General features: G+C 44.0%; 1 protein-coding gene across 1 annotated transcript in view; it reads left to right on the top strand.

The window, feature by feature from the left end:
• The window catches only part of rasgrf1 (Ras protein specific guanine nucleotide releasing factor 1), a 444,677-nt gene that overhangs the window by 158,503 nt on the left and 271,385 nt on the right, over window positions 1-14,789 (top strand). The gene's annotated exons all lie outside the window — the stretch shown is intronic.

The following is a 14,789-nucleotide window of genomic DNA, read 5'->3' as shown; positions in this document are numbered from 1 at the left end:
GTTTGTGTTACTGTGTGGGGTTATTTCGTTTTGTGTAAACATTGTTAGAAAAGCATGATGTTTGAAAGTGTACATATATGAGTAGAATATTTGTTTTGTGAAATAAATGAAAACAAATGTTGATTACATTTTTAGGGAGCCCGGTTTGCCTTTGAATAAAAAGCTTAGGCGGTAAAGCGTTTTTTTATTTTTATTTTTTTATTTTTTTAAAAATCTGTTTAAAAGAATCGCACGTATTACATACTTCTAAACCTTTAGGAGGTAAAAAAAAAGATAAAGAGCTGTTTAAAAAGAAATCTGTATTACTTGGCTTCCAAAAAAACCTACATAAAACCTTTAGGATGTAAAAATGGTTAAAAGAGCTGTTTAAAAAGAATAGCGTGTATTATATGACTTCTAAACAAAGATCCTTATGAGGTAAAAATATTAAAGTGCTGGCTAAAAGAATCGCCGTATTGTTTAAACTAGGAGATAAGTTTTTCCCGAGATGTCTTCCATTCATTGGGTTAAAGCAGTAATGATATGAAAACCGAATCACATCTCTCTCTAAACCCCGCCCATACATATGTGTTTCAGACACACCTCTCTCTCTCGCTCTCTAAACCCATGCCCATACACGTGTTTCATCAGTAGACAGCGCTTTCTGCCAAAATGTCAATCGAAGTAGTGTGCTAATTTATGATATTTGTGTTTTTCTTGAATGACAGTTGTAGGCACAACTAATTTATGGCCCTTTGTGTTTTTCCTGACCAAGAGTTTTATGACCGGGGGGTCGTGGTGTAATCCTATCAGTTTGTTTATGATAATGAGTTAGTGTCTGGGGTGTCAATGGCTTTTAAATACCATCTTAAGACTTTACGGTTAAAACACAGAAGACAGTCTGTAACTAACTGATACAATGGCTACTCTGAGAACTCCTAATATCTCTAGAAGACTGTCCTGCATCACACCTATAAGAGACTCTGATGAAAAGCGTGAGGAGTTAACTTTTGCTCCAAGAAAAAAACAATAATGTGTTAGTTTGTCAAAAATTCTTCGTGGGGATGACATTGTAAAGGAACTGATGTTTAACCCTGAGCAGGGCGTTACCAACTCCGGAGAACCTCTCTTAAGACCATCCTCAGGCAGCGATGATTAAAACGGGGTGGCCTGTGTTACAGTGAACACATTACAAAGATGTCTCAAGATTCTGCATATGCCTGCTACAGCAACAACCCGTGGCTAGATAATTTCTGCAAGGAATTGGGAAATCACAACCTAAGTTTAATCACAACTCTGTATGGAATCAGTGGCTCTTTAACTGGCACCTCTGCCTACATCGGTATTGATGACACAGACGGCTGTATTCGAACTGACGAATTCAAGATTACAAAAGCGACAGTCGTGGTCCTTCTGGAACATCTTATCAACAAAAAGCTGAAAGAACTCTCTTTGGGGTGCAAAGTGGATCATCTGAGTCAGATTAGACACTCGTGTCTGTTCGAACCTGACACGTATTTCTTTGACAAATACTTTGAGGAACTATTGCGTGATCTGGTCAAACCCGGACTTAAACATTCCATCGCTCAAGCATTGAGTTGGTGTGGTTTGCGGGTTAACCCCCAGAGAATTCAAGGATCGGTGGATGCCGTTCTGCACGAGCTACAGGACGAAGTGTACATCGTGCTAAGGCTTCACGAGGTCAGAGAGAAACTTGTCAGCAGCAAGCAGATCGTCTATGACGCCGTGGACAGCTGGAAGGGGGTCGCACCTGTCGTTTGAGATGGGTAGATGTGTAGCACTACAGGATTAGCAAAGAGTCTGCTTAAACAACGTATTAGGTGTGAGATGTCCAGTCTATTGTACAATTGCCTTACGGACTCTGCTGTAAACGGATGCGATGTTGACCCGAGACGTCTAACAAATCTCGTGAATCAGATGTGTCTTGTGCAAGGTACGGTGTACGATTGGACTGCTTTGTTACATATGTGTATTAATGCATGCGATCCGATTTGGGCTTCTATCACAAAAATACCAGATCTTGTGACTGAATGTGGCAGATGTGTTAGAACTGTAGACATTTTATGTATGTGTACATATGTGCATAATTTGTGTGTAATCCTTCTGTCGAGAAATGAGCAGACTGTTGTCTGTGAAATAATCAACACAGTTATCGCATATATGGTTGAGAAAAACACTGTGATGGGTATAAAATTTCTACACTCCCTCGATGGTGATGTATGATAACATTTGTGTTCTTTTACTGAAATAAATACCATGACATTTAAGACCATCTGAGTTATTCTTTTGTGGATGCTAATGTGTCTATGTTGGAAGAAATGAAAAAAGTGTATTACACCTTCAAATGCGGGGTCTTTTTCTGGTAAAAAAACATTTAAGAGACGGCGTTTTAAAAGAAACAGGGGTTCGTTTAACAGATACAGTGAGGGGAAAAAAAGTATTTGATCCCCTGCTGATTTTGTACGTTTGCCCACTGACAAAGAAATTATCAGTCTATAATTTTAATGGTAGATTTATTTGAACAGTGAGAGACAGTATAACAACAAAAAAAAAATCCAGAAAAACACATGTCAAAAATGTTAGAAATTGATTTGCATTTTAATGAGGGAAATATGTATTTGACCCCTCTGCAAAATATGACTTAGTACTTGGCAAAACCCTTGTTGGCAATCACAGAGTTCAGACGTTTCTTGTAGTTGGCCACTAGGTTTGCACACATCTCAGGAGGGATTTTGTCCCACTCCTCTTTGCAGATCTTCTCCAAGTCATTAAGGTTTCGAGGCTGACGTTTGGCAACTCGAACCTTCAGCTCCCACCACAGATTTTCTATGGGATTTAGGTCTGGAGACTGCCTAGGTCACTCCAGGACCTTAATGTGCTTCTTCTTGAGCCACTCCTTTGTTGCCTTGGCCATGTGTTTTGGGTCATTGTCATGCTGGAATACCCATCCATGACCCATTTTCAATGCCCTGGCTGAGGGAAGGAGGTTCTCACCCAAGATTTGACGGTACATGGCCCCGTCCATCGTCCCTTTGATGCGGTGAAGTTGTCCTGTCCCCTTAGCAGAAAAACACCCCCAAAGCATAATGTTTCCACCTCCATATTTGACGGTGGGGGTGGTGTTCTTGGGGTCATAGGCAACATTCCTCCTCCTCCAAACACGGCGAGTTGAGTTGATGCCAAAGAGCTCCATTTTGGTCTCATCTGACCACAACACTTTCACCCAGTTGTCCTCTGAATCATTCAGATGTTCATTGGCAAACTTCAAACAGGCATGTATATGTGCTTTCTTGAGCAGGGGGACCTTGCGGGCGCTGCAGGATTTCAGTCCTTCACGGCGTAATGTGTTACCCATTGTTTTCTTGGTGACTATGGTCCCAGCTGCCTTGAGATCATTGACAAGATCCTCCCGTCTAGTTCTGGGCTGATTCCTCACTGTTCTCATGATCATTGCAACTCCACGAGGTGAGATCTTGCATGGAGCCCCAGGCCGAGGGAGATTGACAGTTCATTTGTGTTTCTTCCATTTGCAAATAATCGCACCAACTGTTGTCACCTTCTCACCAAGCTGCTTGGCAATGGTCTTGTAGCCCATTCCAGACTTGCGTAGGTGTACAATCTTGTCCCTGACATCCTTGGAGAGCTCTTTGGTTTTGGCCATGGTGGAGAGTTTTTCTTGTTCAACATTTTCTTGTTGTTATTCTGTCTCTCACTGTTCAAATAAATCTACCATTAAAATTATAGACTGATCATTTCTTTGTCAGTGGGCAAACATACAAAATCAGCAGGGGATCAAATACTTTTTTCCCTCACTGTAAACAAGTTTCAGAGTGGCTCGCCGGCGAGGTTGCTTACATGTTGCACAGAACTGCACTGTTAAAATACAAAAGAAATCATGTTTTTGTTTATGGTATTGATATGCAGTTTCAAGCCGATCTGGTCGATATGTCTGCATATGCCAAGGAAAACGACAACGTTCATTTTCTGTTGATGTACATAGACATGTTTAGTAAATATGCGTGGACTCGGGTTTTAAAAAATAAATCTGGCGTCGAGGTGTCTAAAGCTTTCCAGTCTATACTGGATGAGGGCAGGGTGCCCCGTAAACTACAGACAGATAATGGGAAAGAATTTTTTAATAAACATTTTCAGAGCATGACAAAAAAGTACAACATACGACATTTTGCAACAGAAACCGATTTAAAATCATGCATCGTCAAACTGTCACAGCTCGGTCCGATCAGAATTCAAATTCCCAAGATGCAACACTCACTTCTCATGCACGCATGCGCTCACCATCCCCGGAGTTCTGATCAGACACACCTGGCACCAATCACAAACACTCACCGCTAGTATTTAGGGAAGTCATTCACCCAGTTTATACGCGAAGTATACACTCAGTAGCTCGTTTCTCTGCGTTACCAAGCCGTTCTAGTTTGTTTGTTTCTCGTGATCCTCGACCCTTGTTTTCGGTTTCGACTACGCTCTCTGTCTGACCCCGTTTGTATTGTTCGCCCGATCGCTTGACCCTTGCCTGTCCTACGACTACGTTTCTTGAACTTCCCGTTTCTACGCTCTACACCCGCCGCCCGCTCCTGCTTCCGTGTCGTTTTGAGGTTTGTGACAGAATACTTCGCCTTCCAATGGAAGCAGCGGGAGATCGTTAGCCGCAAGCCATCGAGTTACATGGCCGGATGATTAGTGACCATGATCACTGTCTCGCCCACCTGACTAAGCAGGTAGCTCGGCTAAACCAAGCCGCGCAGCTTTCTACGGCGCCGACCCCACGCTTACCTCCCACTCCAGCGCCGGAGAAGTATGATGGAGATCCGGCACGCTGTCGAGGTTTTTTACTCCAGTGCTCCCTGTTTTTTTCCACGTACCCAGACATGATGGAGAATCGGAAGATAATCCATTTCATGGAACTTTTAAACGGGAGAGCTCTCCTCTGGGCTACCGCGGAATGGGAACAGGAAGGGAACGGTATCAGCACGTATGAGCAGCTGATATCACGCTTCCGCACTGTATTCGATCACTCTCCAGACAACCGGGAGACTGGGGAGGACTTATTGTCCTTGGTGCAGGGATCACTTTGTGTGGCGAATTACGGTCTTGAATTTCGTACTGTGGCCGCTAGGAGCGGATGGAATCAACCCGCTCTAAAGGCTATGTTTCGCCGGGGATTAAATGCCGACATCGTAACGGAGCTGGCGTGCCGCGATGATCAGCTGACCCTCGACTCACTCATCAACGTAGCTATACGCCTGGATCGTCTACTACGGAGCCGCCGCTCCATACGCAGCGAGGCGGAAGCACCGGCATCTGAGAGCCCTAGCAAACCCATGCAGCTGGGACAGACTCAGGTGAGCATGTAGGAGAGAGAACGACGGTGCCGTGAACATTGTTGTTTCTACTGCGGTGAGAGGGGCCACTTCGTGCAACAATGCCCTCTCAAACAGTGCTCTACCCGAGGGGAAACCAAAACTGCCAGACAACCTCAGCCAGGGGTGAGTTTAGAACCCGTTGCCCAGTACTCAGTTCAGTCTGCATTCGTATTACCCATTATATTGGGTTACTCAAGCGTTTCCTGTATTTTAGAGGCGCTGATCGACTCTGGAGCGGCGGGGAACTTCATTGACCAAGAGACCATACTCCAATATAACATCCCCGTTCGTCCTCTCAGCACCCCCCGCCGTGTCCAAGCCATTGATGGGGCCCCCATTGGAGATGGCTTAATCACCCACTGTACCGAACCTATTAAACTCCGCACCAGCGCTCTTCATCAGGAGAAGATTACGTTCCATGTCATTGTGATGGCCCGACATCCAGTGGTTCTCGGTCTTCCTTGGCTCGAACATCACAATCCACAAATTTCATGGAATCAAAGGGACATCACTCGCTGGTCAGCTCACTGCATCAATCACTGTCTCCAGGTCCCTGTGATCTCCGTAGCATCCACATCCATTGAGAGCCCGGACAAGGCAGACAACGTTCTGATGCCCAGTGTTTACCACGACCTCATAGAAGTATTCAGTAAGAAGAAGGCTAGCGGACTACCTCCTCATCGAGATTACGACTGCGCAATCGATTTGCTCCCAGGCACTACACCACCACGAGGGAGAGTCTATCCGTTAACGTTAACTGAGCAAAAAGCCATGGAAGAGTACATTCAGGAAGCGTTGCACCAAGGGTATATACGACCATCTACTTCTCCAGCATCCGCAGGGTTTTTCTTCATGGAGAAGAAGGGAGGAGGTTTATGACCATGCATCGACTACCGAGGACTAAACCAGTGTTGCGTCAAGTACCGTTACCCACTACCACTAGTACCAGCCGCTCTGGAACAATTACGCATTGCCACCATCTTCACGAAACTGGACTTACGCAGTGCATACAACTTGGTCCAGATTCGAGAGCGAGATGAATGGAAGACTGGGTTCAGCACAACTTCAGGCCACTATGAGTATCAGGTCATGCCGTATGGGCTTTCTAACGCTCCCTCGGTCTTCCAATGTCTAATTAACGACGTGTTACGTGACATGCTGGGACGCCATGTGATCGCCTACATCAACAACATTCTGATATATTCTGACTCCTGGGAGGAACATGTTCACCACGTCCGCCAAGTTCTACAACGACTGCTCCATCACCAGTTATATGTTAAAGCTGAGAAATGCGAATTCCATAGAACCACCATTGCGTTTCTGGGATACGTCATCAGCCCCAAGGGGATCTCCATGGACCAAGAAAAGGTCCAGGCAGTAGTAAACTGGCCCACACCCACGACGATCAAGGAACTACAGAGGTTTCTGGGATTTGCGAACTTCTACAGATGGTTTATCAGAAATTTCATTGCCATCGCCAACCCCCTCACGTCCCTTCTAAAGGGGAAACCCAAACGTCTGTCATGGAATTCAACTGCCCAATCCGCCTTCGACAAGCTCAAGAAAGCCTTCACTACTGCACCCATCATCAAACATCCGGACCCATCCAGACCGTTTATAGTGGAGGTGGATGCGTCAGAGACCGGGGTAGGAGCCATTCTATCCCAACGGTTTGGAGAGAAGCCAAAGCTCCATCCGGTGGCATTCTTCTCGCGAAAGCTTTCCCCCGCTGAGAGAAACTATGTCTGAAATCATGAACTCTTGGCAATTAAGTTAGCGCTGGAGGAGTGGAGACACTGGTTAGAGGGGGCTACACATCCATTTGTCATCTTCACAGACCATAAGATCCTGGAGTACCTTCGCACTGCAAAGCGACTCACACCCCGCCAGGCCCGATGGGCCCTATTCTTCACCAGGTTTCACTTCACGTTATCCTACAGACCCGGGTCCAAGAACACAAAAGCTGATGCTCTGTCTCGTCTCGACTACACAGAACGTGTCAACGAGCATGAAGAGTACATCATTCATCCTTCATGTGTTATCAATGCGCTAGCGTGGGATCTGGACCAGGAGCTAGAGCAGTTTCAAGTACCCGTAAAGTGTCCTCCGAACAAACTATTTGTACCCGAAGAGTACCGCCAAGAACTCATCATCTGGGCACACACGGTACTCGGCACAGGGCATCCAGGGACACAGCGCACACACCATCTCCTAGAAGAGAAGTACTGGTGGCCCAATATGGAGGGAGATATACACAAGGTGGTGACGTCCTGTTCATCTTGCGCACGGAATAAGGTACCTCGGACCCTCCCAGCTGGGAGGCTCAAGCCCTTACCCATACCCTAACACCCATGGCCACACATATCCGTAGACTTCATAACAGACCTGCCTAGATCCCACGGAAATACCACAGTTCTAGTCACAGTGGACCGGTTCTCCAAGTCCGTAGATTTCATTCCATTACCCGCTCTCCCCACCGCATTCGTGACAGCCGAACTTCTATTCCAGCATGTGTTCAGATATTTCGGCATTCCGGAGGAGATTGTCAGTGACAGGGGCCCGCAGTTTACTTCCAGAGTGTGGTCCAGTTTCATGACCAAGATGGGAGTGACAGTGAATCTCACCTCCGGATATCACCCACAAGCCAATGTACAAGTTGAACGAATCAATCAGGAACTGGGGCGATTCCTCCGTACTTTCTGTGCCAATAACCCAGAGGATTGGAGCAAGTTTTTGCCATGGGCCGAGTACGCCCAGAACTCACTACGTCATTCAGCTACCAATCTCACCCCTTTCCAGTGCGTGCTAGGTTACCAACCTCCACTGTTCCCGTGGAACGCAACTCCTACCGCAGCTCCTGCCGTTAACCACTGTTTCGAACGTAGCGAGCGTGTCTGGGCTGACACCCACCGACGCCTGAGAGAGACCACAGACATGTACAAGCGCAAAGCAGATCGCCGCCGCAAAGAACACCCCAATTACCAACCAGGCGATTGGGTGTGCTTGTCCACAAAGGACTTAAGACAAGCTCATAGCTGTAAAAAACTAACGCCAAGATACACTGGACCATTCAAGATCCTCAAGCGAGTCAGTGAAGTCACCTACCGTCTGGAACTGCCACGACACAGCCGCATCTCCCCCTCATTCCACGTATCACGTCTCAAACCTGTTGTCAACGGTCCACTAGCCACCGAAGTACCAGCTGAAACTCCTCCGACCCCTCTGGAAATTGATGGACAACCGGCTTACCGTGTCAAGAACATCCTCAAATCTAGACACAGGAGGGGCAAGCTGGAGTATTTGGTTGAGTGGGAGGGTTATGGACCTGAGGAACAGTGCTGGGTTCCCAAGCAGGATATACTGGATCCACAGCTTACTAAAGACTTTCATGCAACTCATCCGCATCTCCCTGGTCCACGACCCCGGGGGAGGCCAAGAAAGAACTCTGCTCCCGGAGTGAGCCCTTTGGGGGGGGGGGTTCTGTCACAGTTCGGTCCGATCAGAACTCAAATTCCCAAGATGCAACACTCACTTCTCATGCACGCATGCGCTCACCATCCCCGGAGTTCTGATCAGACACACCTGGCACCAATCACACACACTCACCGCTAGTATTTAGGGAGGTCATTCACCCAGTTTATACGCGAAGTATACGCTCAGTAGCTCGTTTCTCTGCGTTACCAAGCCGTTCTAGTTTGTTTGTTTCTCGTGATCCTCGACCCTTGTTTTCGGTTTCGACTACGCTCTCTGCCTGACCCCGTTTGTATTGTTCGCCCGATTGCTTGACCCTTGCCTGTCCTACGACTACGTTTCTTGAACTTCCCGTTTCTACACTCTACACTCGCCGCCCGCTCCTGCTTCCGTGTCGTTTCGAGGTTCGTGACACGAACGGTTTAATAGAACCTTAAAAGGGCGGATGTGGAGATATTTAATTGCTTCAAACTCCAAACGCTATATCGATATTACGGATGGATACAATGCCAGCTATCACAGGAGCATTAAGATGAGACCTATTGATGTGAACAAAGAAAATGAATCTGCGGTGTATAAAAACCTATATGGTACTAAAGACGGGCCCACCGTAACCCCTAAATTTAAATATAAAGCTGACGACATTGTTAGAATTTCTAAAGTAAGAGGTCCATTCACAAAAGGTTACAAAGAAAACTATATGTACGAGTTTTTCACTATGATATGATAACAGAATGCATATCACGCGAACATCCCGTCTATAGATTGTGTGATTATGACGGCGATGTCATCGATGGTGTTTTTTATGTAGAGGAATTACAAAAAATATTTGTGGACAAAAACAAAACATTTAAAGTGGAAAAAATTGTAGACAAGAAGAAACAAGGCCAAAAAACAATGGTTTTGGTTAGATGGCTTGGATGGCCCTCAAAATTCACATCATGGATTGACCAGAAAGAATTGGTCGATGTACAGATCCCATAAAACAAACGAAACCTCGTAGATAGCACACATTCATGTAAAAATTTTACCATGACTGAGGGTGGACTTATGTAACGCTTCCCTGTAATGCCTCTGGAAAATCGTATCTCGTGTTATACAACTTCATTATTGAAAACTATCAATCTAAAAGGAGAATGGCAAGTTGGGTTAATTGAATTTGAATATCCGCCGTTGTGGTACACATTTAATTAGGAAGATGCTACGTTCATTTTCAACTATGGTGAAACAACGAAGACAGAGAATCGGGTCACCAAATATAATATTGAAGGCAGTATATCAAACGCATCTTATAGGTAAAAGACTGGATATTATGACGACGTCGTTTTTTTGATCAGGGTGATCCACGTGTCCCTGACACAACATGCGAGTCTCGGCTATAATCATGTTAAAAATAAGGTGTTTCTGAAAGGCCCTCCGAAGACATCGCTAACATTTTATGGAAAGGTGGCCAATATTTTAGGATTAAAACCGAGGGTTGCTATTGAAACTATGGACCATACTCTTGAAAGGTCCGATATCCTAGAATACGACACCCGTGGGTGATTTCTACGTACCGCTGCTAAGATGTGTACATATAGAGGGGGAGAATCACAAGATTGTTAGTGTTAGATACGACAACCCACACTAGGTATTGGTTAATAAATTGTCCATCAGTGAGATAACCATACAAGTGAAACATGATCAAAATCGAGACGTGTGCTTCAGTTACGGGAAGGTGTGTGCCAAGCTGCATTTTAGGCCTGTGAAACAATTTGATTTAAAAAAATAATAATAATGTCATATTTCAACAATCACCACACAGACCCTCTGTATTATGTCATGTATTACCAGAATCAAGCAGGGAACGGGCTCCCTGGCTATGCAGGGGCTGGGGTTATGTATGGAGCCAGGTTAGGGGGTATGTTTAGAGGTCTGTTTAGAATGGCGATTCCGTTGCTAAAACGTGATTTTAGTATAGCCAAGCCGCATCTTAAATCAGCTGCAAAAAACATACTAAGCGATGTTGTTAGCAATACATTATCGCATACACTTAATAATAACAACAATGATAACACTCAAGACTGGTCCGGACTTGTGGTGATGGCTCGCAGAAGAGCATCTAGACCGCCAGGGGTTCGGAGGTGTGGCCAAACGATAAAGAAAAGAAAACATAACACCAAGAAATCGTCAGTTGTAAAATGCAAGCACAAGAAGACACCAACCAGCTCTACAGCAAAAAGACCAAAGACCTGCGTTAAAACAATATTTTATACCATGTCTTTACTACACAATATGTCAGAAGCATGCTTAAAAACCGAGCTGGACCTATTCGCAGTACCGTTAACTCAAACCGTTATTGAAAAAAATACATATATAGAAGTACCTCCGTTGTCAGCAATATCAGAAACATCGCCTCTGGAATTTTTTTATAGTGGGGACTGGAGAGGATTATGTGGACCTAAAACCCTTGTTTTTTTTTACGTCTGAAAATCACTAATGCAGACGGTACAGACATAGCAGACGGAGCCCCCGTGGGGTTTATTAATATGCTGGATCTACAATATTTTCACAAGTGGACGTGTCACTTGGAGACCGTCTCATATCACAAAGTTCCAACACATATCCTTATCATTGCATAATAGAGTGTCTAACCAATTATGGTAAAGACGCTCTTGAAACGCTATTCTCAGCGGGGCTCTTTTACAAAGACACGGCCAGTAACATGGGCGTTACAGACCCCGCTGGTGGTAATGGAGGTTTGACCAAACGAGCTGCATTTACCAACGCCAGCAATGTTGTTGAACTACTGGCCCCCATTCACAGTGACATATTCTTCAAGAAAAACTAATGCTTAACGGTGTGGACATTAAAATTCGCATGACGCGAGCAAAAGATGTCACTTTTCATTTTGTGAAGCTCAACAACCTTTTGCCACACATCACAGCTATACTCTTTGGTCTTACCCATTGTTATGAATGACTAAGGGAATTTGGCCTATTCATCACCATATATATATATATATATATATATATATATATATATATATATATATATATATATATATATATATATGAAGGCACCAATGATAAAACGATCAGAGTCACATTTTGCGTGAATTCCAGAATTTGAATTTAAAAGTTCAGAGCCTTCTTATGTCATAATAGTTGAGAACAGAGAAAATCTTGATATGTTCACTAGACCCATTCATAGTCTTTATGAAGACACCAAAAGTGATCAGCCATTATTGTTTACACTGTGTTAATTGATTTATGAGATCATTCTTCAATGCTCAATCAACAGCCGTGGATGCACAACTCCAAAAAGTACAGTTCTGTGACTCTGATAATTTTTTCATTGTGGTCTTCATATTATATATAAATATACATATGTGTGTGTGTGTGTGTGTGTGTGTGTGTGCGTGTGTGTGTGTATATATATATATATATATATATATATATATATATATATATATATATATATATATATATATATATGTGTGTGTGTGTGTGTATGTATGTACATATATATACACATATGTACAGTATCTCACAAAAGTGAGTACACCCCTCACATTTTTATAAATGTTTGATAATATCTTTTCATGTGACAACACTGAAGAAATGACACTTTGCTACAATGTAAAGTAGTGAGTGTACAGCTACACACAGCCATTAATGTCTAAACCGCTGGCAACAAAAGTGAGTACACCCCTAAGTGAAAATGGCTAATTGGGCCCAATTAGCCATTTTCCCTCCCCGGTGTCATGTGACTTGTTAGTGTTACAAGGTCTCAGGTGTGAATGGGGAGCAGGTGTGTTAAATTTGGTGTCATTGCTCTCACACTCCCTCATACTGGTCACTGGAAGTTCAACATGGCACCTCATGGCAAAGTGCTCATATGCCTCACACTGCATCAAATTGGTCTGCATGGCTGTCGTCCCAGAAGGAAGCCTCTTCTAAAGACGATGCACAAGAAAGCCCGCAAACAGTTTGCTGAAGACAAGCAGACTAAGGATATGGATTACTGGAACCATGTACTGTGGTCTGATGAGACCAAGATAAACATATTCATTCAGATGGTGTCAAGCGTGTGTGGCGACAACCAGGTGAGGAGTACAAAGACAAGTGTGTCTTGCCTACAGTCGAGCATGGTGGTGGGAGTGTCATGGTCTGGGGCTGCATTAGTGCACTGGAGAGCTACAGTTCATTGAGGGAAACATGAATGCCAACATGTACTGTGACACACCGAAGCAGAGCATGATCCCCTCCCTTCGGAGACTGGGCCGCAGAGCAGTATTCCAGCATGACAATGACCCCAAACACACCTCCAAGAGGACCACTGCCTTGCTAAAGAAGCTGAGGGTGAAGGTGATGGACTAAACCCTATTGAGCATCTGTGGGGCATCCTCAAAGGGAAGGTGGAGGAGCACAAGGTCTCTAACATCTACCAGCTCTGTGATGTCATCATGGAGGAGTGGAAGAGGACTCCAGTGGCAACTTGTGAAGCTCTGGTGAACTCCATGCCCAAGAGGGTTAAGCCAGTGCTGGAAAATAATAGTGGCCACACAAAATATTGACACTTTGGGCCCAACTTGGACATTTTCACTTAGGGGTGTACTCACTTTTGTTGCCAGCGGTTTAGACATTAATGGCTGTGTTGAGTTATTTTGGGGGACAGCAAATTTACACTGTTACACAAGCTGTATACTCACTACTTTACATTGTGGCAAAGTGTCATTTGTTCAGTGTTGTTACATGAAAAGATATAATCAAATATTTACAAAAATGTGAGGGGTGTACTCACTTTTGTGAGATACTGTATGTATGTATGTATGTATGTATGTATGTACGTACATACTCATTCCCAACCCAGGAGAAGTGTGACAGTGACAGTTGTTCAATTCTTCCAAAATACAATTACCCCTACTGAGACCAAGTAAACATGAACTCATCATAAATGTCCATCTGCTCTTTCGATCCAGTGCCAGGTCTAAAAGTCTGTCTCCCAGTTCTTGCTACTCCTATCTCTTACATTATAAATTGCAGTCTTCTGGTGCGGTGCCTCTTCCAATGAACACTGCCACTGTAAATTCCATTCTTAAAAAGCCTACTTTATATAGTACTGATCTTGGTAAATATAGGCATATTTCCAGCCTTCCTTTTCTTTTGAAAGTTCTAGAAAAGGTAGTGACCTTCCAGTTCCAAGCAGACATGTGCATGTATATTTGTGGCCAAAAGTTTACACCTAAGCTAAATAGAAAATTTCTCTTCACATTTCATGTTACCATACATTTCCTATCTTAAGTCACTTATGGTATGTGATTTACTTCCATACGAGGTTATTTCAGCTAATAGCTAATAAACTTAAGAGATTTATTTCAGATTTTATTTACTATTTCAGATTTTCAGTGAACGAGAAATGTACATACACTTGGTTACTGTTTGATGGCACTGCCTTTTAATTGCTTTAAATTGAATGAAACCATTGGGGTAGCCTTCCACAAGCTTAACACTTTGCAAAAAAATTAATAAATAAATTGCCCATTACACCTGACAGAACTGGTTTCAGACAGGTTTGTGGGCCTTTTCAGTTCAATATTTAATATTTACCCTTTCCAAGATACTGAGCATTCTGCAACACCAGATAAACTCCAGGTCACTCCAGCTCAGTGTACCCCATGTTTGCATCTATGTGTGCATCTAAGACCAGTTTTTCCTATCTTCTACTGTCCACATTTGATTAGCCTTTGCCCACTGTAGCCTCAGAAACCTGTTTTTGGGTGACAGGAGTAGAACCTGAAGTGGTCTGCTATTGTAGCCTATCCACCTCAAGGCTCAACATGTTGTATTCTGAGATGCATATCATGGTCATAAAGAGTGTTTTTTTGAGTTACCATACCCTTCCTGTCAGCTGTCATTGTATGCATTTTTATTTTTGCACCATTCTCTGCAC

Source organism: Ictalurus punctatus, chromosome 4 (assembly GCF_001660625.3).
Source record: "Ictalurus punctatus breed USDA103 chromosome 4, Coco_2.0, whole genome shotgun sequence".
NCBI classification, from domain to species: domain Eukaryota; kingdom Metazoa; phylum Chordata; class Actinopteri; order Siluriformes; family Ictaluridae; genus Ictalurus; species Ictalurus punctatus.
The sequence above is the reverse complement of the archived record's forward strand: the minus strand, read 5'-3'. Positions and strand labels throughout refer to the sequence as shown.